At 39.6% G+C, this 23,292-nt stretch overlaps 1 protein-coding gene across 4 annotated transcripts in view; it reads left to right on the top strand.

Moving 5' to 3' along the window:
* The first annotated feature begins 20,470 nt into the window (after positions 1-20,470).
* The window catches only part of ADGRB3 (adhesion G protein-coupled receptor B3), a 466,080-nt gene continuing 463,258 nt past the window's right edge, over positions 20,471-23,292 (top strand). For 3 of the 4 annotated variants that reach the window (XM_054196749.1, XM_054196748.1, XM_054196745.1), the window contains exon 1: positions 20,471-20,938. The gene's annotated coding sequence lies outside the window, so the exon portion shown is untranslated. Of the gene's footprint in view, positions 20,939-21,101; positions 21,196-23,292 lie in introns of those variants that run through there. The other variant, XM_054196746.1, reaches the window with a different exon arrangement.

The raw sequence follows: 23,292 nt of genomic DNA, 5'->3' as shown, positions 1-23,292 counted from the left end.
AATAGTTTTTACCCATCTATTTTACCTGTACATTTAATTTAGAGCTCTATATTTTCACCTGTGAGAGGGGCTGTGGGGAAAAGATAGTGTTTAACACAGTCTCAGCTAATTAGAGATCCAGCAAAATATTTTTGTGTTGATCTCAACACTTGCAACACTTTGGGGATAGGATACACGTTTTTATGTCTGCAATGAGTAGCAGTTAATCATCGATCCAACAGAGAGAAGGCTGCTATTTGGGGAAATGCTAAACCGTTTGCTGACAGAATTCAGAAACTGTTTGGAAAAGGACTGAGGTGATGCCTTTTTCAAGTTCTCATATATCCAGACGACATATACCATGTATAAGAGTTGCTTTTTAAAGACCAAATCACATCCTTACAAAATCTGACAGACAAATATGCTTTGTATATGTGTTCATAAACACACACACACACGCATGTGGGCTAAAGACTATAGGTTATATTGAGAAATTATATATGGATAGATACAAAAACAGAGCAGAGAAACATGGAGAAGGAGAACCAACAAAGTTTAGGCATGGCTTATCTCACCTAATTTCAACCATCTAAAACGTCAGCATTTGATCCAAGCTAGCTGACCAGGCTGCCACTATGGTCAATGGTCAAAGAAGGGACCCCAGGGAAGTGACGTATCATGTGCTAGGACTGGCATCTAAGGGAGACAGGGTGAAAGCATGAATGTGAGTGATTAAGTGACACCAGACACCCAATTTTGGCTGGAGTCGGCCAGGATGATTCCCACTGCTTTTGTTCACCGAATTGTTGGTACTGTTTGTGCCATTGTCGTGTTTTCTGAACACATCAAATATTTACTCATTTATTAAAAGTTGCCTTGGAACTATCAACAGCCGTTTATCAGGTTTTTACATATATAGCATTGCACCGATACTTACTCATGCAGGACATTCCCAAATGCTGAACAACTGAACAATGTTGGCACTGCAGCAGTGGGTTAGGCTAGCATGCAAGAAGAAAAGAATTTTAATAGTTTACCTAATATTGTCTCAGCAGGTCCCTGTCTCATTGCACACACCTTTAACCTCTCTACCAGAACGCGCTGTTCTCAGAATGGATGAAGGCTTCCATCTTTCAGTTCCTGGAGTGTTCTCCCTTTATCTTCCTGTCAGTTTGTCTCCCTAAGCAGTTTGTAACAACTGACCTTCACTTTCCTAGAAATCAAAACAAATAAAGATATTTACTAACTGTTTTATGTCTTTGAAGACTATCTCTGTCAAACCAAAGTTCGCACCTTGTCAAAACCACAATCGCTGACACTAAGAAATTGCAATACTGTCCTTCACTTGTGTCTTGAGAATGCTGACAGGGATGGATTGTGCACTTTGGTTAGTTATTTATTTATTTATGCTTATTTTGCACATAGCTTCCTATTAAGTTAATCAGTATAATACCACAGGGACTGTTCATAACTCACCATAGATATAAAGCAAAGGGATTTCCGTGACCAAGGCAACTTGATCAAATAATGCAAAAATAATATGAAATACCACCAATAAATACAATATCCAAATAATTTTCATCATTATTTTAGATTAATACTAACACACAGTAATTTCATATCTGTCACAACTTAGTGTGCTTCTAAGTCACTCATAAAAATTAAGCTTATACAAATCGCAGCCAACCTCCTCAAAAATCCGATTTTGCGAATCTTTCGTTATTATAGAAATTTATTAATAAGATAACCTGATAGACAAAATACTGAGTGACTTCTATTGGTTCTTATCCCCTCAAGTAGTACTAATCCAGTCAAATACTGATGTAGTGTGTGTCCTACAAAAATTCCTTCTACATCTCATCAGGGGTCATAACAGATATTCAAAATTATGGCACTTATTTAAAAAATTAATCGTAATCAGCAGTTTGAACTGACTTGTTAATTTAGGTTTTTATGTTAATTTAATTGCATATGAATGTTGTCATGTAATATTTTCATGGGCTTTTTTAATAACCATGTACCAGATGGTGTTTTCTTAAAACTACCCATTTTAAACCACTTACATTTAATCTTTTCAAAGGTAAATTTAGTTATACCAATTTTTACCTTGAAAAATGGCTTGCAAAATATATCAAAGTAGGAAAAACAGACAAATTAGCAAAAAGACATGAATGACATCTTTGCAAAAAGGCTGAGTATTTATGTACTTCGACTAAGACTTATTCTTTATATGGAAGCCAGTAAAGGCTTTGATGCCTTGTTTGTTTTAACTGTAAACTGTAACTTTCCCATATTCATGGATTTTGATAGTGCATGTTATTTTTCATCTCACTCCATCTGTTTTCATCTGTTTCAGATCAAATTGCATTCAGCTAGTACAGAAGACAAGGACTAGTTGTCCCCCTTGTAACAGTTCTTTATGAAGGACAGCCAATAACAACAACAACAAAAAAAAAACAAAAAAAACAATCAAATGTCAAGAGTATGGTCTCAGAAAGAAAACAGAAAACAACTCTGATAATGTTAATGTTATCCACAATAAGTTCACGTCCCAAAGGCACTTAAATATGTTTCACTTTATGCAACAAATGAGTAATCCCATTGAGTTCTGAGAAATTGCTCCTATGAATAAAATTAGACTTGTGCATAAATGTATAAAGAGGTCAAGGCATTCATTTCCTTTCTATTACACAAGATTTTAATTTTCTTAAATGTCTTCTGTGAACACATCCCAGCTTTTTTGCACCCAGTGTCATGGTTCTGCACTAAGAGCATCACAGGTTGTAGCTGAAGGATAGAGGAAGGAAAAGGTTCTGTTCTCATTTTTATTATTGTTCCCTCCTTAGTTACCTTGGCAAAATAATTTAACATCTCTGTGTCTATGGAAAAAAGACAGATACTGTGACATCTTTTGAAACACTTAAAATCTGTAGTTTAAAAAATATGATTATTCAATATAGTATGATAAATACATTACATGAGAGAAGAGTGAAAAGGAAAAAAAGAAGAAAACTATTTAAAAATAAACAGTTACAATAAAAAATTAAGGGGAAAAAATTAAAATAATGCAAGTTTGTTTCATTCACAGTGTCTGGAGGTTCCCTCACTCATGAAATCAAACTTTAGGGAATTACTTCCACTCCCCATCCCTCATTCCTATGACAGACACAAAAATACAATAGAGCACAAAATGGCACTTCTGTTGGCAGCGGTAGAGATATGCCAAATGCTGAAAAAATAAGGAAAAAGAACTCTTAATTTAAACTGAATGGCAGTTTTCTCAGAGAAAGAGTGTGCATACATTCATTACTCAAGCAATCTAGCCCATTGTGTGTTATCCCTATCCCTGTATAATCCCTGATTAGAGTTTTTTATACAGAACAGTACCTCACCCGGGTTGTCTGTGGCTATGTCTATAGCATGCTTTAAGACAATTCCAAAATCAGCCCCATAAGGTGTGTTCATTCTCTTCAGGCCTTCATACTCACACCAGCACATCCCAGGCACGTCCACAGAGCATAACAAACAAGGAGTCTTCAGACATCATACCTCTCCCACAAGCTCACACAGCATACCTGCAAAAACCTGTTCTGGGGTATATCTGACTGACCTACCCTTTATCACTGCATGGGAGGCACTATTTAACTTCGTACCAGCATCTTTGAAGCAATTTGGCAACAGAGGAAGAAACCTGGACTGGCGACTTTTGCCTGTCCCTTCCCACTGCCTTTCAAAGTCCTGTTGATGGCGATGTCTGAAACTGAAGATATGCTCATATCTACCAGCTGCAGATTCATCTCACATGTATTGAACAGAGCAGCTCAGCCTTCACTGTCCAGTGTTACATGACGAGGACACACCAGTACGTCCTGTGGTTTCCTTCATTGTCTCCTCTGAATCAAATCTAGGAAGCTGCTCAGTCTACAAACACCCAGAGACACATCGCAGACCCTTGAAGAGGAAAGAATGATGATGAAGAAAGTCCTCTTTGGGGTCATGCGAAGGAAGCGTGTGTGTGCATTTGTTTCTAAATACGCAGGAAGCATAAGATGGGAATTAAAGCATTCCTTCATGGTGTCAGTTTAGGAAACAGTACTGTGTACATTTTACTTCTCATGGGATTTGAAATATAGTACAGAATAAAATACCTTTGCTGTTTTCACGCATGGGGCTCAAGGCCAAAGAACGGGACTGAATTGACAAACAAAGAGCTACTTCAGTTTTATTTCTGACTAAAGACACCTGTGCCATTTTGCCTTTTACATCCTTCAGTACAGGAACTCCATGAATCCAGTGGTCATCAATTTATTTGTCCACTGCTCTGGCTTAGTCAAAGAGCAAATGTGAAGTCCAATACCTGCTAATTTTGTGGCATGGGCTGAATGTGCAGCGTTCTCAACTGCAAAATGCTTTTGGAAAAAAAAAAATAATCTGACATTCCTACTTAGGTGAAATATTTTTGAACTAATCTTTTTCCCTTCCCATTCCAGTCAATCATGTCCCTTTCCCTCTTCACTTATTCCTCCATCTGATTTGCCTGAAAACATATGGAAATAGTGTATATTCCACAGCCACCTCTTTATTCCAAACTCTCAGATTTTACATTTATGTTTACCTTACTACCAAGCAGCTGGAATAAAAAGCAAGTGAGCAACTGTTTTAACTTATCAAACAATAAGTCAAGATAAAAACGGGTAAAATGCCTTTCTTTAATATGACAAAGCAAGTATATTAAAATGTAGTCTGGAAAAATAAATGCTTCATGAAAAACTGAAGTGTACTGGAGGATGCTGTGACATTCTTTAAAAGCACCAAAATGCATGAGTGCCTTCTCCCTCATCTGCTTTATTACATGTCTTAATAATAAAAGTATTAGCAATTTTATTGTAAATAAATGCATGTGATTTATAACTGGAGTTTTAAAATTATTTTCATTTTGACCCTATAAAAAAGGTTGAGATTTCTTATGTACTAAGCTTCCCTCAATTCACCTTTCTTTGCACCAAGTAGAATTTTAAAGTTTTCTAATTAACATCCTGTGTCCAAAAATACAACAGGAAGAAAAATCTATATGAACATTTTAAAAAAATATGTTTTCATAAGAGACATGGATTCTATATTAAAACCGCAGAGGTAGTAGGACTTAGTGCAAAAGTTCAACCTCATAATTAATGCCAGTTGGTACCCCACAAGACATGCCACCCACATCCTGAGTCCTAAGTGCCAAATAGCAGTTACTCTATTAAAGCTAATTGCTCACAGGAGTTTTGCATAATAAAGATCAGATTGAAGAAAAATGTGCAAATTCAGAATCATAAAGTATAAAGAGTTAATTAATCAATAGACCGTTTAGGCCAGTATCCATCACTGCATCACAAACCAAGCCTTTCAAACTACTGAAAAATGAATTTATGGTGAAGTTTCTCCTTTCTATCAGTTACATTTAAATTGTGAAGATTATTACTAATTATAAAATGTGTAGTTAGCGAGCCAGACCTTTGCTGCCAGTGCAGCTTATTCTGCAAGTATCAGTCTGTTCTGCTCTCAGCTGGACATTTCCAACTGTGGCCATGCATGTGAGTGCAGAGTTTTATTGTATCTCATGAATATTTTTAAATTTTATTCTAGCATGGTAAAAATCACTTCTACAGCACTTCTTAAATTTTAACAAGATATGTCCCTGGCCCCAAAGGGTTCATAGCTTAAAAGAAACTTGTCAAGACATGTCGGAAGACAGCAGCTTAGGAAAGGAGAGAAAGGCAGAAGAGCAAGTCATTAATAAGATAAGCAGAGAGAAGAGAATAAACCCAGGATATCACCCAGGTTTTCTCTGGACCAGCAGGAAAAAAAAAAGACATTGACTCCTGCAAGTCCTTCTACAGCAACAGTTGGGAGGGTAGGTAACAGAAGGCTTCATAGAACTTGGCATGTGATTTCCTGACTCGACGTATGCCACATACGTCCTGAATTCAGGAATGTTTGCAAAGGTTCACCTTACATCATAGCAACTCTTTTTTCCAAGCAGGTGATCAACTATCAGTCATCCATATTTCAGATTTTTGATAATTCATGGGCAAGGCTGCAGTGGCAGATTGTATCCAGGCATGGAGGATCCCAGAGCACAGGCTGGGCTTACCTATACTGTGCCAAGCCTGTGGCTGACACCAGCTACTTACAGGGACTGGGTGGTGGTGTTCAGCCACGTACCATTGCCTTGCTGGAGGAATGGGGCTACAAGCGTTGCAGCAGCACAGAGATCCTACCTGAGCCTCAGCCTTTCTGATTGCTTGCTAGGACTTGGGAGGATTTTTCCTCTCTCACAGACTGACAGGACTGGACCCTGTATCAGGTCAGAGACCCTCCTGGAGAGGTTCAAAGGCACAGTTTAAGTATGTCTTGTTACAAATGTCAGGTCTCCAGCTGAGAAATTTTGTAAAAGGTCTGACTTCCATTCAAATTAGAGACAGAAACAGACTTAGGGATGGGGTTATCCAAAGAAATCAGAGTCAAACAGAGAATTACCGCTACCAGCCCACTATCAACTATAGGAGACAGCAGAAATAAGGTTAATCTCACATAACTTGAGACATTTACATCTGAACAGGGAAAAGAGCAATTGTCAGCGTGTGAAACACCTAACAACTTCAGAGATCTACAGCAAGATTAAATGAAAAATATAATAGAAGCACCTGTTTCTATTTGTTGACCGTACCAGGAGACTAAACAGCCCAGATATAGACATCTACATTTAAAACATCTTCCATCTTTCTACATTTAAAACATCTTCCATGTTTCTACATTTTAGCAATCCGTCCAAAATTGTATAGATTCATTCCAACCCATATCCCATTGATGGGCCAGTTTTCTGAGGAATGGTGGGAAGAAGGGGGCTGAGGAACACCTCCATCTTGTAGAAACAGTCAAGGAAGGAACCCTGTTCTTCACTGCCTGATGTTTTCAGGTAAGTTAGGAAAGTTGCTGTTAAATAAACAATATCCTTCACTTCTCATCTGTATTTCCACATAGCTGAAACAATACTGTGGGGATTGAATACAAAGAGCAATTAATCAAAGTGTAAATTAGAATATGGAAAATATTCTGATAGTATAGATGCTTATGAGAAGCCAGTAACACGGGAGCAAGAGAAGCAAACCAGATGAGAAGAAATACTGAGCAATGGAAATACATGGTTGAGAGAGAAAAACGAGTGCAAGAACTATATAAGAAAAAAGATTAGGCAAGGCTCTTTAAATGGGATGAAAGGATTGTAATAAATACACTAAGAGAGAAGAAGCTAGCAGAGGCATATAAAAGAAAGGAAGAGATGAGATTAGAACAGCTTTTTGTCAGTATATTTGAATATCATATTTTAGTATTGTCATGAAATATTTCTCAGTCTCTTTCTCTCACATGTTTAAAATAGGGTATAAAATAGAAATATGATCATATTAAGCATTTTACTGAAAACAGGCTACTGATATTTTTTTCCAATGCTGTGTCACTTTTTAACATACAGCACAATGTAACTGTTTGAAACTATTTACATTTGATGGCTTCCTTTTTGCATGGTGACCTACTTATTTTTAAAAGCCTTGTATGATACACAAAAAATAAAGCACAGAAAAAATCCAATACTAATAAACAAAAGAAAAGTTTATGAAGAATAACATTATAAATAACTGTGTTTTATTTTTGTGGATGAGTTAAATACATGTGTGGGCCTCCTACTTTTGATATCATTGTAAAGCCTCTGTTTTCATGTTATGATATTCATATACCAATTTCTTCCTGACACAGAAAGTAAGCAATCAGTTAATGCTGTTCCTTGCTTACATGTATTTATACATGAACAGGTACTATATGCATTCATATATATATGAATGTCTACTTCAATAAGCACAAACACCCATGTATTCATGAGTGGCTAAAATACGAAATTCTAAGAGCTAAAAAATTTTCAGGCAGATTCAAACATCTTGTACTGTCCTTACTGACACACCTATATTAGAAAATCATGTGTGCATGCAGGCAGTTAAATCAACAAATAAGGTCCAGTTGCCAGTGAAAGAAGACAAATTTTGGTACAAGTACAGCTGGAATATTTCAGATTATGCTAAACCGATGGGAGAACAGATAATTATTCTAATATCTATACACTGGAAACTTAAATTTTATCTGGAATCTAATATTAAAGTTTACCCTGATTAGCTATCACGTCACAGAGACCAAAACCAAGTAAATTTTGAAGTTGAGTCACTCCGTGTGAAGGCGTCACTCTCTAAAATAAATGAAACGTGCAGTTAGGCCTGTCTGAAGGAACCTATATTGAGCCATCCATTCGGGATCTGTTGCAAGCACGCAAATGACTTTATCATTTACGACTCTTAGGGCCAGATTCCATACAGATTCATTCAGCATAGATCTGCTGACTTCAGTGATGCTACTTCAATTTACTGTGATAACAGTCAGCAATGTTCATAGAGAACAGTAGTTTTTGCAATACCAATAAATCATTCGCCAGTAATTTTTAGTCATATCACTTTAATAAAAGGTCTAGGATTCACTGATTAACAACAGTGAAATAACAGATGAAAATGTACATATTGGAAGGAAGGAAGGAAAGGAAGGAAGGAAGGAAGGAAGGAAGGAAGGAAGGAAGGAAGGAAGGAAGGAAGGAAGGAAGGAAGGAAGGAAGGAAGGAAGGAAGGAAGGAAGGAAGGAAGGAAGGAAGGAAGGAAGGAAGGAAGGAAGGAAGGAGAGTAAAGAGAGGGATAGAGGGAGAAAGGAAGAAATAGAGGGGAAAAAAGATTTCAGTGCAAGTAGACATCATTGGCAGGAGAAGACCAGGAACATTGCCAGAATTTAGGAAAGAGAAAAAAAAACTATGACTCTTATCAGTAGATACAATGCATTTAGCGTAGCTGCTATATACTATGTTGGGGTTAATTCCCTTTACTTATTGCCCATTTTTGATCCCGTGTTAGATAGCAGTATAAACTAGTGCATCTCTGTCATTTCATTCCTCTCACCCACCCAAACATAGTTTTCATCTTTAAAAAAAACAACCAAAAACCCACACCAAAACCACTCTGATAATACTCTTCTCTTGTGCCTGACAATTTGGGAACTCTCTTTCTTGCACTGCCTCATATTTTGGATAGTGTAGTCAAAATATGTCTCTCAGAATGATGACAGCCACCTTCAGCTCTTTACAGGAATACCCCACATTTTCACAGAGTATTCTGCCCTTTGGTAATATAAATGTGTTCCTCTCCTCTCACCCTTCAGTTTGAGCACACAGTACATATCAAGAGTATGATTCTATTGTCACATATGTTTTACACAATGGTACAAAGCCATTGATATGAGCTGAGTTACTGCCAGGATACACCTCTCTGACTCAGGTCTTACATTTCTTAAGAATATTAAGTAAACTCAGCTGTTTCTCAAAAATCCCATGTCAAGAGTATTTCAGAAGACTAATAATACAATGATGTGAAACACATATTTCAACACATGCAAAAACCTGCATTTCTTAAATTCTGAATGATGCATTCACATCTGTTTTCACCAAGTAGTTCAGCTTCACAGCACCTCCTTGTAGAACTGTGGACTATGAACCACTTACTGATGGCCATCTGAAAAGTCCTATCTCTTTCAGTAAGCAGCATTTGACATTCACACCTGAGGCCATTAGTGTGTGATCTTCTCTCTTCTTCAGGTATTTTTATAATTTTTATGATATGATGTCAAAATCATATATGACATATACATAAATTTATGGACAAACTGTTTCAATGAAACAGTTTACTCTGGGTGTCTACCATGTAGCCAAAGAAGCGATTTTGTCAAAAAGAGTATATTTTTTTCTTCTCCTAAGTGTCTTCTTCCAAAATCATAAAGTATGTCACTCTGACCTATATGCATTTATTCCCGATTCTAAAACATTCCTTTAGCTGAAGATAATCCTTGCCATGTTCAATCAAACTTTAGATACTAGACAATTTTAGAAAAGGACGTCTCCTTACTTTTTTAAAAAATTTGGGGGAAACACAGCTTATGCTCTGAGCAATCTGGTCTAGTTAAAGATGTCCCTGCTTACTGTAGGGACTTGGACTAGATGAAAGGTCCCTTCCAACCCAACACGTTCTATGATTCTATGATTGTATATGTTGTGTTCACATTTCATTATTACATTTACAAAACCGATGGAGTTCAGATAAAGAAAAAAGACCTTGAGAATTTCCCTCATGGATATTAAACTTATCTGAATCTTGACTATATCCTTTGTTTTTTTAATGTGTGCACTCACTTCAGGCAATTATAGGCATTTAGCCAATATTTTCAAACTGAAATACTGATGTCTTGACATTCTGAACATCGATGTCCAGCGGCTGACTCCAAATTCCAACTGATTCCACAATCTGCACGTCTGAAAATCTACGTCTCAGTTGTCCAGTATTAAAACACAAGATTGAAGATTAATACAGTCATACTAGACTAAACTAAAGGCTTACCCAGCCCCACATTCTGCTTCAGAAGTGACTGTAAGTAAATGCTGAAGGAGTACTAAGATCAAGGCAAGATTCTCCTCTAATACATTCCCAACCTCCAATTATTTTCAGCTCAGGGAAATTCCTGAAGTGGGTGTGATTTTGCAGACTTATTGCCACCCCCCTCACCACCACCACCATTGGATTTCTCTTTCATATGCGTGCCAGTCTCAAAAAATTTTAATTATCTACAACATCCTTTGGCAAAGAGTTTCAAAGGTCAGTGACCTGCTGCATGAAGAATCACTTCTGTTTTGACCATGACTCCTTCCAGCTTTATTTGATGCCTTGATGCCTGCTGTTCCTTTTGCTAGAAAAGACAGTGAATAATCGATCCCTATTCAGTCTTTCTTTGCCACTCATGAGTCTGTAGTACCATAGTCTCATAATCTGTCTTTTTTTTCCTCCCTGGCTGAATTTTCCTGGCTAACTCAGCTAATTCTTGAATGGCCTTTCCATGGAAATATTGGGTATTTGAGAAAATACTGTCCTTAGACACACAGCAAACTAATTTATTTTTATAGAAATGTATGCATTTACATAAAAGAAGCATGCAGAGGAGGACTATGGTGAGACTTCAATTCCCATTCCTTAGCATGGAATTTGGAAGTCTGAGCTAGGATGAGATTTTCTTTATAGTAAGGCTCTTGGGAAGAGTTATGTGCCTCAGAAAGTCAGCATGCTTAGCAAGGGGAAACATAAAGCCCCAGATAACTGACGATATTGCTACAAAGTATTTGCCTGAAACCTCCCCAAAATTAATGTCAAACTACCATTTCTTGATGCTCAGGACACACAGTTCAAATCCTGTCCTCAAATAAGGTTCATGGAAACTTTCTTTTAAGGAAACAGGCAGGACATACTTTGTCAACAAAAGTAGTGGCTGTAACAGCAGTAATGGTGCCACCATACTCTTTGTGCTTCCACTCAGTAGAAACAAAGACATAAGGGAATAAAGAGTCAGTTGGATTCTGGCCCTAGTTTAGAAAATTCTTTCTGCATTTTGTACTGAATAGACATTGTGGACTGAGTCTCCTTGAATGGGTCCTAAGATAAATAACAAAAATTGAGGATACCCTTGTTAGCCCTAACCAAATGCTGCTACCATTTTTGTTGGCTTAACAATTTATGAGAAGGAAATCCACGTTTCAGACTCTCAAAAAGGGAATTGGAGCCCAAGTCTTCCACTAAGGTCTTACTTAAACAAGATTCTGTACAGCTAACTTGACCAATATCTTAAAACAGGGATCACAGCTGAACTTGGTAGGGAACAAACAGCATATTTTGTGCATTTTAAACACTAGACTCTTACTAACAGCAGGAAGTTAAGCCCTAGACAGGATTATCAGTCCTTCGTTTTCACTAATGCAAGGAAAAAGTCAACACAAGACGTCATCTTTTATTTTAACACTGCCCTCTCTGATTAGTGATCTCAACAACACACAAAGTACATAAAATCACTCTTCTCCAGACTACGTAAGCAAAATGAAGGACATTAAAGATGGATTCAGCATTAACTCCAAATTTCTTTCTTTTTAGTAGAGCGAGCCAAAACAACACAGGGTTTTTGTATTTATCACAGTTCAATTTGATTAATGACTAGGCAATATTCTAGAGTAGATTAATAACATCAGAGATGAAAGGTCATTTTTAAAATATTTGTCCTCCTCCCAGTATAAAGAGGATTTCAGTGCATTTAGATAATTAACATGAAAACAGTGGCCTTGTTTTTATTTTGATCTTTGCATAAATATTCTCCAATTAATTTGGTCAAGCTTGTAACATAGCCCACACGTAGGCACTGCAACGAGTTCTTCCTAGCTTTCCAGTCACACAACAGTACAACTAGTTAGAATTTCACCACCAAATACGTGCAACCATGAGCTAGTGACAAGTTTGTTTTCAAATGAAAACCATTATATATGCAAGATATAAAGTACTGAAAATATAGATTTCATAGATCGAAAAACTAGAAAAAAATGTTTTGATCATCTCATAAACAACAGCCAAAGAACACCAAGTCATCTACAAATGTTATTAGTAATACCAATACTTCTGAGTATCCATGAAAAATGCAACTGAAGAAGCACAAATTCAGGAAAGGTGACATTGAATGGTATCTGATCCAAATAAAGAACTGGAAATATTTATGCGAAACTGCAACTTAAAAGCAAAATTAGTGAAATAGAAAGCTTTCCAATAGAGGAAGGCTTTATGTTATTGTCACAATGGAAGTGTGGCAGCATAGGAAAATTGCTGGATAAATACTTTAAAAAATAAATTAAAAAAAAAACCCTACAATGCCTTGTTGTAAACTGTCCCAGAATAACAGAATAAACCAATCCTGCAAGGAATTTTGGTCTGTACGTAAAAGATGCAATAAATTCCAGTCTGAAAAAAAACCCTCTAAGTGAAGAGGGCAGTACCTGAGAATGGAAACCCAGGAAGGCATGTGACAAAGAATGCAGGTCACAACCAGGATATTAAGTGTGGAGTGTTGGAAAAGAAAAAACAATAAAATGTAACGAAACAGGATAATCATAGCTCTTAGACCCCAATTAGAAAAAAATTAAATCTGCAAATGGCAAAGCTTAAAGATATAATTTCTCAGAAGTTACTTCTTGAAACAGCACATAACTGAGACAACACTATTCTGAGAAATGACTGTCACCTTGGAAGACATAAGATAGCCTTAAATCAACCAGCTCAGCTTGATAAGCTGTAGACCCATATGCAAGCACAGTTTAGACATGCCTTTAGACTTCAATCACAATAGGCAGAAAGAAGTCAAGGATTAAGGATATCCAAACTAATATGTAAAGTGATTCTAAAATAATGAGGTTAAATGCATCTAGCATGAGATCACATATATAAAAAGAATGTCATGACACTAAACTTTGGACAGAGGTATTCAATAAAATGGATGGTAGACAAAAAAACCAACCCTAGTATCAAAATTAAAGGCAATCAGGTCCTTAGATGTGGCATTCCTGTTGCTCCCAAAATGAAGAATACTTCCATTGATAACTGCACAGATGGGGAAGGGGAGGAGACAAACAAGGAAGGTAAGTTGAAAGCAGTGGAGTGAAATGAAAGGATTTGAGATGCTACTTGAGCTAAGCAGGGAACTGTCAAAATCTGCAAAGGCAGTGTTCATGAAATGAGGAAAATGATCGCAAGCTATAATAGTAAAGAGGTAAGAAGGAAAACTGTATAGCAAACGTAGCTGATGAAAAGCAAACAGTTAAAAATATAAAAACAAATTAAAAGAAACTCCTTAAATATATCAAATTCAAGAAGCTTATAACAGTCATTATGTCTGCTGGGAACTTCAGAGAATAAAGACAGCAATTACGGAAGAGAAGGACGTTGCTAGGAAGATAGAAGATTTATTTGCATCAGTCTTCACAACAGAGGATGTTAGGGAGATATCTACTCTTGGGTAATAAAAATGAGGTACTATCAGATGAAGAGGTGCTGGAACAAATCAATCATTTAAAAAGCAGGAAGCCACCAGGACCGAAAATCCTGAACAAGAAGTAGTTGAGCTATGCAATCTCTAATTGGAAAACAACTCCTGTACTGGAAGGTTAGAGAGTAGCAAATGTTTCACATATATTATAAAAAGGCTTAGGATGATTCAGGGAATCAAAGATTCATAAATCTTACATCTGTACCTGGCAAATTAAAAATAAGAAAATATAACACTCAGAAGACCATGAGATGATAGATCGGTGCAAAGGAAGATGATGCCTCACTCATCTGTTAGAATGTTTTCAACACATCAGTAAAATACTGTAGTGGTCAAAGGAGAAACAATTGATGTCATTTATTTAAACTTCCTAAAGGCCTTGAAAAAGTTTCTCACAGGACACTGATAAAAAGAAGGGACATGGGCCGCTAACTGAAGACCTCTGTTCAGTGTAGCAGCTATCAGAAGAAAGAAGCAAGATATTAAAATTAATCAAGAACAGGACTGAGATGATAAACAATGTTATATAAATCAGTGCTGCAGCCTGATCTGAACTACTGTGTGCAGTACTGGTTTCTACATCTCAGAAAGACATCAGAAAACTACAGGTTGTTTAAGAGAAAAGTGACAAGAGTGATAGAAGTTCCTTAAAAAGTATGCTTTTGTGGAAATAGATTGGAATAACTGCAAATGTCTTAAAAAAGAAATTAAAAAGAGGCATGATAAAAATATGTGAAAAAAATTGCTAGTAGTATGCCAGAATCTCATTCTCCCTGCCTTAATACAAGACTATGGTGACACACAATTAAATCAAAAGGCAGCAAATTTAACAGAAGTGATACACATCAGTTTTCACATAGTATACATTTATGCTGTGGGACTCGTTATTTGATAATGCTGAGCCAGAAAAAATATAAGATTGAAAAGAACAAGATGCTTATGCAGATAACAAGGATGTATGGAGTTAAACTATCTAAATGAGTATTGCAGGGGAACTGAAACTTATTTGGAGACATAAATAGTTCTCTACAGATTGGAGACTGGGTCAGACTTTATGAAGCTAAAAAATACTCCTGTTCTCGGTTTCTCAGGAGTGTTCAAGGGCCACTGTCTGAGGGAGGATGCTGCACAAGCCTCAGATGTGCTTAAGACCCCTTTTGCCCATGCTCCTAATGTCACCTATTGCATGAATTTCACTGTTTCTAGCTCAATAATTGTGACTGAATAGCAACATAAAAATATTTAAACTGATAGCAGAATTTAAAAGCTCGTGTACAAATCTCCACTGAAGAAGCCATACTAAGAATGAAAACAAACAAGCAAGCAAACCACTGACCTTTTTGACTTGAAAATTGTCAACCAACCAAAGGTTTGCTTGAAATTTGGAAGGAGATACTCTTTTCTGAAGAAAACCCAACTTCTCATAAGAAAACCAACACTTTCCCAGAAATTTTTCATTTTTAAAATAAATACTTTTAATCACCCCTGCCCCTCAGTTATGCTATATATTCTTGAGCACCATCTACTGGTGCTCCATTATTAATTAACTATTTATGAAAATACAAATAATTTATCTAATAAAACTCAAATAGAATCCTATAATCTTTCAAAATATATTTAAAATGGAGAAGGCAGAATATAACCTATAATTTATTAAATTCACATTTCCTCTTGACGATAGAGAGAAAATGAATACTCATGGAATCATAGAATGGTTTAGGTTGGAAGGGACATTTAAAGGTCATCTAGTCCAACCCCTTTGCAATGAGCAGGGACATCTTCAACTTGATCAGGTTGCTCAGAGCCTCGTCCAACCTGACTTTGAATGTCTCCAGGGATGGGGCATCTACCACCTCTCTGGGCAACCTGTGCCAGTGTTTCACCACCCTCATTGTAAAAAATGTCGTCCTTGTATCTAGTCTAAATCTTCCCTCTTTAATTTAAAGCCATTACCCCTTGTCCTATCGCAACAGACCCTGCTAAAATGTTTGTCCCCATCTTTCTTAAATTCCTTTAGAATCTGGGGTCACCGGAGAAATGCAACATTTCTTAATGGTTTGTAACATGCTGGACCAGAAAACCTATACAAACCTATGAAATTATTTCCAATTTATACTCACTCTCAACTTGTTAGAGCGACAAAAGATTTTTCTTCTTTTCATACTTAGATATTTATTTAATTTTATAATAGCTGTGATATGGTCAGCATCTTCCATTTTATTTCCTTATTTCAGATGAAGGTAAATAACATTTCTTTTGAGATGGTCACAACAGCTTTGGACTTAAATTTTTCCCTTACTTATAGCAAGGAAATAGTTTTCTTACAGAAATGTGGTGTTATGAACAGAATCTGTGATGCGGCTTAGAAAATCTGTGCTTGTCAAAGGGGATTTTGAAGGGTCCTACATGTCTGAGTAAAGTTGGGTGTGGGGAACAGACCAGTGCCACTTCTATGTCAGCTCAGTAAAAATGGTGCTTGGCTCTTACCCGTAAGTTGGCTCCATAACCATGGTTTCCATTATTGTGCATAATAAGGTGACACATCTAAATATCTGTAACTCTGTAGTCAGTTAAACATGATGATAATAATAAAGAATTAAAAATCAAGCATGAAAGTCTTTGCTGAAAAACCTTTTTATAATTTTTTTTAATGTGTGCCTTCAGTGTTGGAGACATACTGTCTTTTATTTGCTCAAAGGAGTGACGCTGAGGGCTGCAACGGTGACCTTGATTTGAAAAGAGTCCCCCTAAGGGTGACAGGTGATTGAGTGAGAGAACAGTCCATTCTCCAAAGCCACTTGCTTTAAACTGTGGCCTCCCTTTTAAAGTTTGCACCAAAGATGTCAGTGAATTATAATACCAATTACAATTGTGTCGAATTTTGTGCTGTGTTCACTAAAACCTGGACTGAAGTCACCTAGCTGCTGTGACCATGATACCAAAGATCTCAAAGTGCTACTGTAGATTGGAAGGAAAAAAAAAAAAAAGCAACTAAACAAATCCTTTAATTTATTCCATCCAACATATTAAATTGGGTAAGCCTAATTTTTCTCACTAATAGAGAAATTACTTAAAAATATTACTCTCCTCCCTCTTTCCTAGTTTGGATCAAGCCCAACCTCGCTGAAACAATCACATCAAGTCTAGAAAGCAGCGCTATAAATTTAGCATTCACTATGTTGTGCCTATCCCTACCACGCTACTACTGAGCGACATAACACTTCGTTCAGTGCCTTGATACTTTCTTTGTAGTACAGATGGCACCACATGTGCCATGCAGTTCTGACAGCCCTCCCGTGAAACACTGTGGGATTGTATTAATAATACCTTATTCGTAGGTTTTAACAGAGGTTCTCAAACAAGCTGGATCTACTCAATATTTGTGAATGGTGTGTACGGGTTCACTTTACATCTGCCCTTCAGGCTGCAATTCAGCACTAAATGTACATAGCACCATTCCAAACACCAATGATCTGCATGCCCAATTCAAACAAGCATATTGTTACATTTCTATTTATTTATATTTTGTAGACTTAAACATATCCTGACTCTCATTTCTAGACTATCAAAATTCCAGGGTTTTGTTACCTCAAATGCAGCTGCATGACACCTTGCAAACAAAGTATTTCTGAAGCTGGCCTCAGTTGAAGTAGAAAGGCACCTACAAGTGGATCGTGGATATTTGTGTACTTACAAACGGTATAGCTTATTTCAGAGTTAGTTCCAGTAATTAAAACCTGCATAGTTCAAGCCTGATTGCAACAAAGATTGAGAAGAAATCTGCAGTGTGTTCTGTGCTGCCATCCCATCTCATCCCATCTCATCCCATCCCATCCCTTTGTTCTTCAGTTCCCATAGTTCATCTAATATGACTTGTGCAACTTCCATAATTTCCTTCAGTTTGTAGGCAAGAGGCCAAGGAATCTTCCCTCCCAGTTTCCTCTGCAGCGTTGCCACATCTTCACAAAACTGAAAAGCGGAAGTTAATCACTGGGTTGGGACACCTAGGAGACTGCTAAAGACAATGCTTTACCATACATTGTGTATTTATTAATTTTCATTTCCACTCACAATTAAAGGAGCTACAACTTGCCAATGCGGTAGGAAACAGGAAAAAGAGTTAATTCAGGATGGTTTTTTTCTGTGACTTACGCTCAAGTTCTTTATTTAATATTAAGGGGGTGAAAAAGGTATTTAAATGCTGCATTGTATGTAAACCTTTGATTTGTTCTGCTTCTATCAACCTGTCAATGAACCAAACTTCCCCTGAAGTATTTCAAGCAACATGATGATCACCAACAGATAATATGGAGTGTCACTGAATGTGAGAGACTATGATTATCTCTAAGTCAGTGACAATTCAGCTTTCATTGCATTGTATTTTCTGGGCATAGATCATTCACGTCTCTCACATTTTCCTTGATTTGGGTAGATATTTTTTGTTTTATTTTGACAACAGGGGCATAAAGTATTTATGTTTGTAAAAGCTAGCAGGGATGTGGTTTACAGTTTGTACCTATGGAAAATACAGTAAAAAGCTATAACCGTGCTTTCATTTACTTTGGTCAGAAGTAGTTTTGTGACCAGTAATACCTCTGATCAGAATTTGTGCAGCATGTAATTGTCATCATAAAAGCTTTGTATTACTGGAATTCAAACCTTACAGGGGTTTGGGCGCGGGGGTAGGGAAAAAAACGGTTTGCTTTAAGAACCGCTCGGTTTGGACGCCGTTCAGAAGTTGAAACTTTCGTTTCTTGGGGGTGGGTGGGAGGGCGAGTCCAAAACCACCCAGTCATGTTTCCCGTGAACTTTGAAACGCGCCGAGGGGCTGCGAGCGTCGGCCGGACCACACAACCTCGGCGAGGCTTTGTTCTCCGCGCTGAATGGCAGCGGTGGGAGCGCACAAGCAGCCAGGCTGCGAGCCGGTGACTGACAGCAGCATTTATTAAAATGTCATCTCCTAATTTTCACGCCGGATATCTGCTGTCGCGTAGCCTGCCCCGATCTCTCACGCCCGGCGGGAAGGGCCAGAGGACAACCCAGCCCTCCCTGGGGAGCAGGAGAGACATAGCCAGAGGGGAGGGTGAAAATGAGTATCCAGCCTTACCTAGATGTATCGAAATAAAATTAAGAAAAAAAAAACACACACAAACCGAAAAAAAAAAAAAAAAAAAAAAGGAAAAACCGGGGGGAGGACGGGAAGAGGGAAAGATGCCATCCTTGTGGCAAGGCTTCTTCTGCGAAACTCCCCCGTCTTTCGTGCCCCACCCGCCGCTAACGGTGCCACTTCAGCCTCTGTGGCCTCGCAAACTCCGCTGGCAACCCAGCGGTGAGACCCCCCACGGGAGGAGGCAGCGCTTCTCCCGCGCCGGGTACCCGGCACCGGGCACCTCGCTGCGGGCAGCCCCCCCCGCCCTTCCCTGGCACCCCCCGGCTCCCCATCCCTCCCCGCGCAGAGCGGCCGACCCGCAGCAGCCGGGGGAATGAACGCAGCCGCGATCCGGGCACAGCCTTATCTCTGGCAGGGAACGAATACGGCGTTAATTGCAGCCTCGCTGAGAAAATTGCTATTGTTTCCAGTCAAAGGCAGGCGGCAGTTTGAAAAGGGTTTATCCTCGCAGCCCTGTGTCAGTTAATCTGCATCGCGGTGCCGGACTGACAGCTCTCGGGGCTGCCACAGGGGGGGTTTATGCTTTAGAAGAAAGAACGAGAGGAAGGAGATCAAGTGCGGGCTTCCCGCCCCCCCTCCCCGCCGTCCCCGTTTCCCCCGCTCCCCGCCCGCCAGTTTCTCTTACGCCGGGGCGCAGCCAGCCCCGGCGCTGGGAACCGAGGACAGAAAAACCTCCCGGACGCAAAACAAAACCCCAGCGTTTTTGGGACGTGCTTGGTACCGAGCATCCGTGACGTGGGAAAGGCACGGCGGGCCGGGAGGAGCGCCGGGCACACAGGCGCGCACCCGAGCGCGCACACGCGCGGAGCGGGGCGCAGGGGCGCGCACGCCGCCCCGGGAGAGAGCGGGGCGCGCAGCCACCCTCTCCCGCGCCCAGCGGGCGGCGGAGGGGCGCGCAGGAGGAGGCGGGGGTGGGGGGGTGCGCAGGGGGCGCGCACAGGCGCGCACTCGCACTCCGGCACCCACGGAGGCTCGCTGGCTGGCTCCCGCGCACACACGCACGCACACACACACAGACACACACGCACACACACACACACACACACAGCGGCAGAGACGCGCTCTCTCTCCTTCCGTACTCCCTGCGCGCCCGGCGTTCGCACCGCTTCCCGACATCGGCAGCCAAGGACCCCCCGCCCCCCCCCCGCCGCTGTCCGGCCATTAGTGCCTGAGGGGGGAGGAGGAGGAGGAGGAGGAGGAGGAGGAGGAGGGAGGAAAGAGGAATAAGTCTATTAGTAATAACAACAACAACAAAACCCACCAACAAATCTGCACTAGCGCCTTAGTCCTCCTCAGACCGTCGCCTGCCTGGCATCGCCGCTCATCGGGCTGCTGTGCTGAGACTTTGTTTCAAGTTAGAAAAAAAAACAAAAAAAACAAAAAAACAACCAAAAAAAAAAACCTTCGCTTGCTCAACCACTTCCATTTTTTCCCCCTGCAGTCTCGCTGGTTTGAGGTGGTTTTTGTTGGTTTTTTTTTTTTTTTTTTCTCCTTTTCGTTCCCTTCATGTGGTTGGATTTGGTGGATCCGGAGCCAAAGCTGCTTTTTTTTTCCTCGGTAGGGTGTGTGTGAGGCGTGCGGGGGTTTTCTCGCTGCGTTTTTTATCTTCTGCTGCTTTTTTAAATCTTGGTTTTGAACCTGAGCCGGGGAAAATGGGAAACGGTGCTTCCGACAGAAGGGGAATCTCTCCATCACTGTTGTTGGGACGTGTGCCTGTGGTGCTAGTGTTTTAGAGAAATAGCCTGACAGCTTTCGGAGTGGAAGGTAAGGGTGCCCGGGGCATTTCCATTTCCCATTTCCAGGGATTACAACTGGAGAGCTTTTAGCTTGGGATTCCGGGGAGGAGGCGGCGGAGGAGGGGGACAGGCTGTTGCTGAAGGATAGAGAGAGAGAGAGAGACAGCACATACAAAATGATCTCCGCATTTACTTCAGCGCTGCAGTTTAAAAGTTAGAGAAGTCCGTTTTGCGACAGGTCTGCTTCCCTGAGGGTCATTTCCAGCGCGACCGAGAAAACCTGAGGTTTGTGCACGATTGGGGTAATTTTGGAGGGCGGGGGGGGGGGATGTTAGGTTAATAGGAAGTTAAAATAAGAGAAGACTGTGGGTCTTCTGTTGGGGGGAAAAATAAGTGGAGTGATGGCGCCGTCTATGTTCGGCTAAACTACAGTGTCACCTAGAAAATCAGTTTGGGGAATATCCAAACTAAACGCCCGTTTGCTTTTCAGCTGGAGAGGGTTCTCCCCCTTCCCAAACGGGCAACCTTAAGCCTCTGTGGCCGTTCTTTAATTCCCTCCTCAATGGAAAAGAACGATCTTTTTAATCGGAGTGCCTGATCCTTTCAGTGAGCAGATTCACTCTCGTATTTAGCAATACTGCAAACTAAACGAAATGCTGCCGGCACACTCAATTCGGGTGTGTGTGTGCATGTGTGTGTGATGCACACAGGGAGAGATTAAGGCAACGTTGTGTTTCAGTAGTCTTGCATGAACAAACGCACAACTAAAATGAGGGCTATTTGATTATGTTTCTTCATAGAAAACAGCCTACCACTGCAGACGTCTTTATTTTTCTAGTGCAAATATTACATAGTATGGGAGAAGTCAGAGCCTTTTTTTTCCTTTTCAAACAGAAAAGCAAATAAGCCCCCTTTTTGCCTTCGAGATTATAAAATTAATCCCTTTTCATGGGTGGAATTCCTAATTTAGACACTTATTGTCACATTGGCTTTCAACGCCTACACCATCCTGAATAACACTGCGCAGAACTGCATTGCCTGCAAAGTGCTTCAGCAAAGGGGAAATTGTTTCCAGAATTCCCGATAAGTTTCTCTTTTTAAAACCTTAAATGCTGTACTGACCCTATTTGGAGAAGGAGGACCGTGTTATTCATTGAGATGGACGCTCAGAAAGGAGAAAATCCAACGGTGTGGATAGACCCGGCAGCAGCTCTGCCTTTTTTTTTTTTTTTTAAACCTCTGCTATAAAGGGGGTTAGAGTTGGTGCTGCTTTGCCCATTTCAAGATTCAGAGTTTGAATTATAATCTAGGAGATACGAAAATCTCTTCAAGGGAGCTTAATCCAGTGATTTGCTGTGCGTTACGCAATGGGAGACAGAAGATGCCTTGCTGTTTGGTGAGGAGATGAAAAGCTAGGCAAAGACACACATCAAAACTCAGTACCGCTGCCTGTGTGTGTATGCCTGCCCCTGCTTACAGAGCAACAGTGGAAGAGACTGCAATCTAGGAGAGTTTTGAAATTAGCTTGGCATCACTTCTGTGTGCTTGCGTTTAAGAGCAGAAGGCGAAAACCTACTCACTTCTAAGAGATAAGCAACTTCTCAAAGGTTAATGCTGAAAACGTTCCATTTGAATTTTTTGGATAACGTTATAGAGGTAAATATTACTAAGGTTCGCTTTATTAACCTAGGCCACTGTTAAGAGCACAGAGCATGTGGAGGCTGTAACGGCTGACAGGTGCAGTAAAACAGCTTTATTTGGAGACACTAGCAGAGAGAATGTAATAAGCCTTTCATCATTCAAGCTGCAAAACATGGGAGCTAATCAGACAGTACAAGATATTCGTAATAAGAGGGCAAGTGCAGTCCAATAGGTGCAGGGATCCTGCTGTAGCACTACCAGCTATATAGAGCTACTGGTTGTAGATACTAATACAATGATCCATTTTATATCTTTAGAGGCTGAAGCACATTGAAATTATCTTAAAAAGCCTGCACTTTGTGGTAGTGTCAGACCAGCACTAGCTTCATCCGTTTGTCTTTGTTTCTTTCTCTGATAGTCTCAAAATTTTATTAATACATTAATCTCAGTATTTCTCGCCTGGGTTTTCTTTTTATAGAGACCTCTGTATACCAGGTGGCCAGGGCAAAGGCATGTAGGCGTATGGGAGACAGTGTTCCATCTGTAGCAAGTAATAATTTGTGCGTTTTTAAATTATGGCTGTAATTCTTCACAGTTACTTCTCAGACTTAATAGAAGAACAATATATACCAACAGATGCTGCTAGCTTTCTTGTTCTATTCCGGTGAAATTCTGCATGTGCATATCGTATATGCAGCTATATGACTATAGCAGACTACTTATTTACTTTTTGAAGAAATA

The sequence above is a fragment of the Rissa tridactyla genome, chromosome 3, assembly GCF_028500815.1.
Source record: "Rissa tridactyla isolate bRisTri1 chromosome 3, bRisTri1.patW.cur.20221130, whole genome shotgun sequence".
Taxonomy (NCBI): domain Eukaryota; kingdom Metazoa; phylum Chordata; class Aves; order Charadriiformes; family Laridae; genus Rissa; species Rissa tridactyla.
This window is presented reverse-complemented; position numbering and strand designations above follow the sequence as displayed.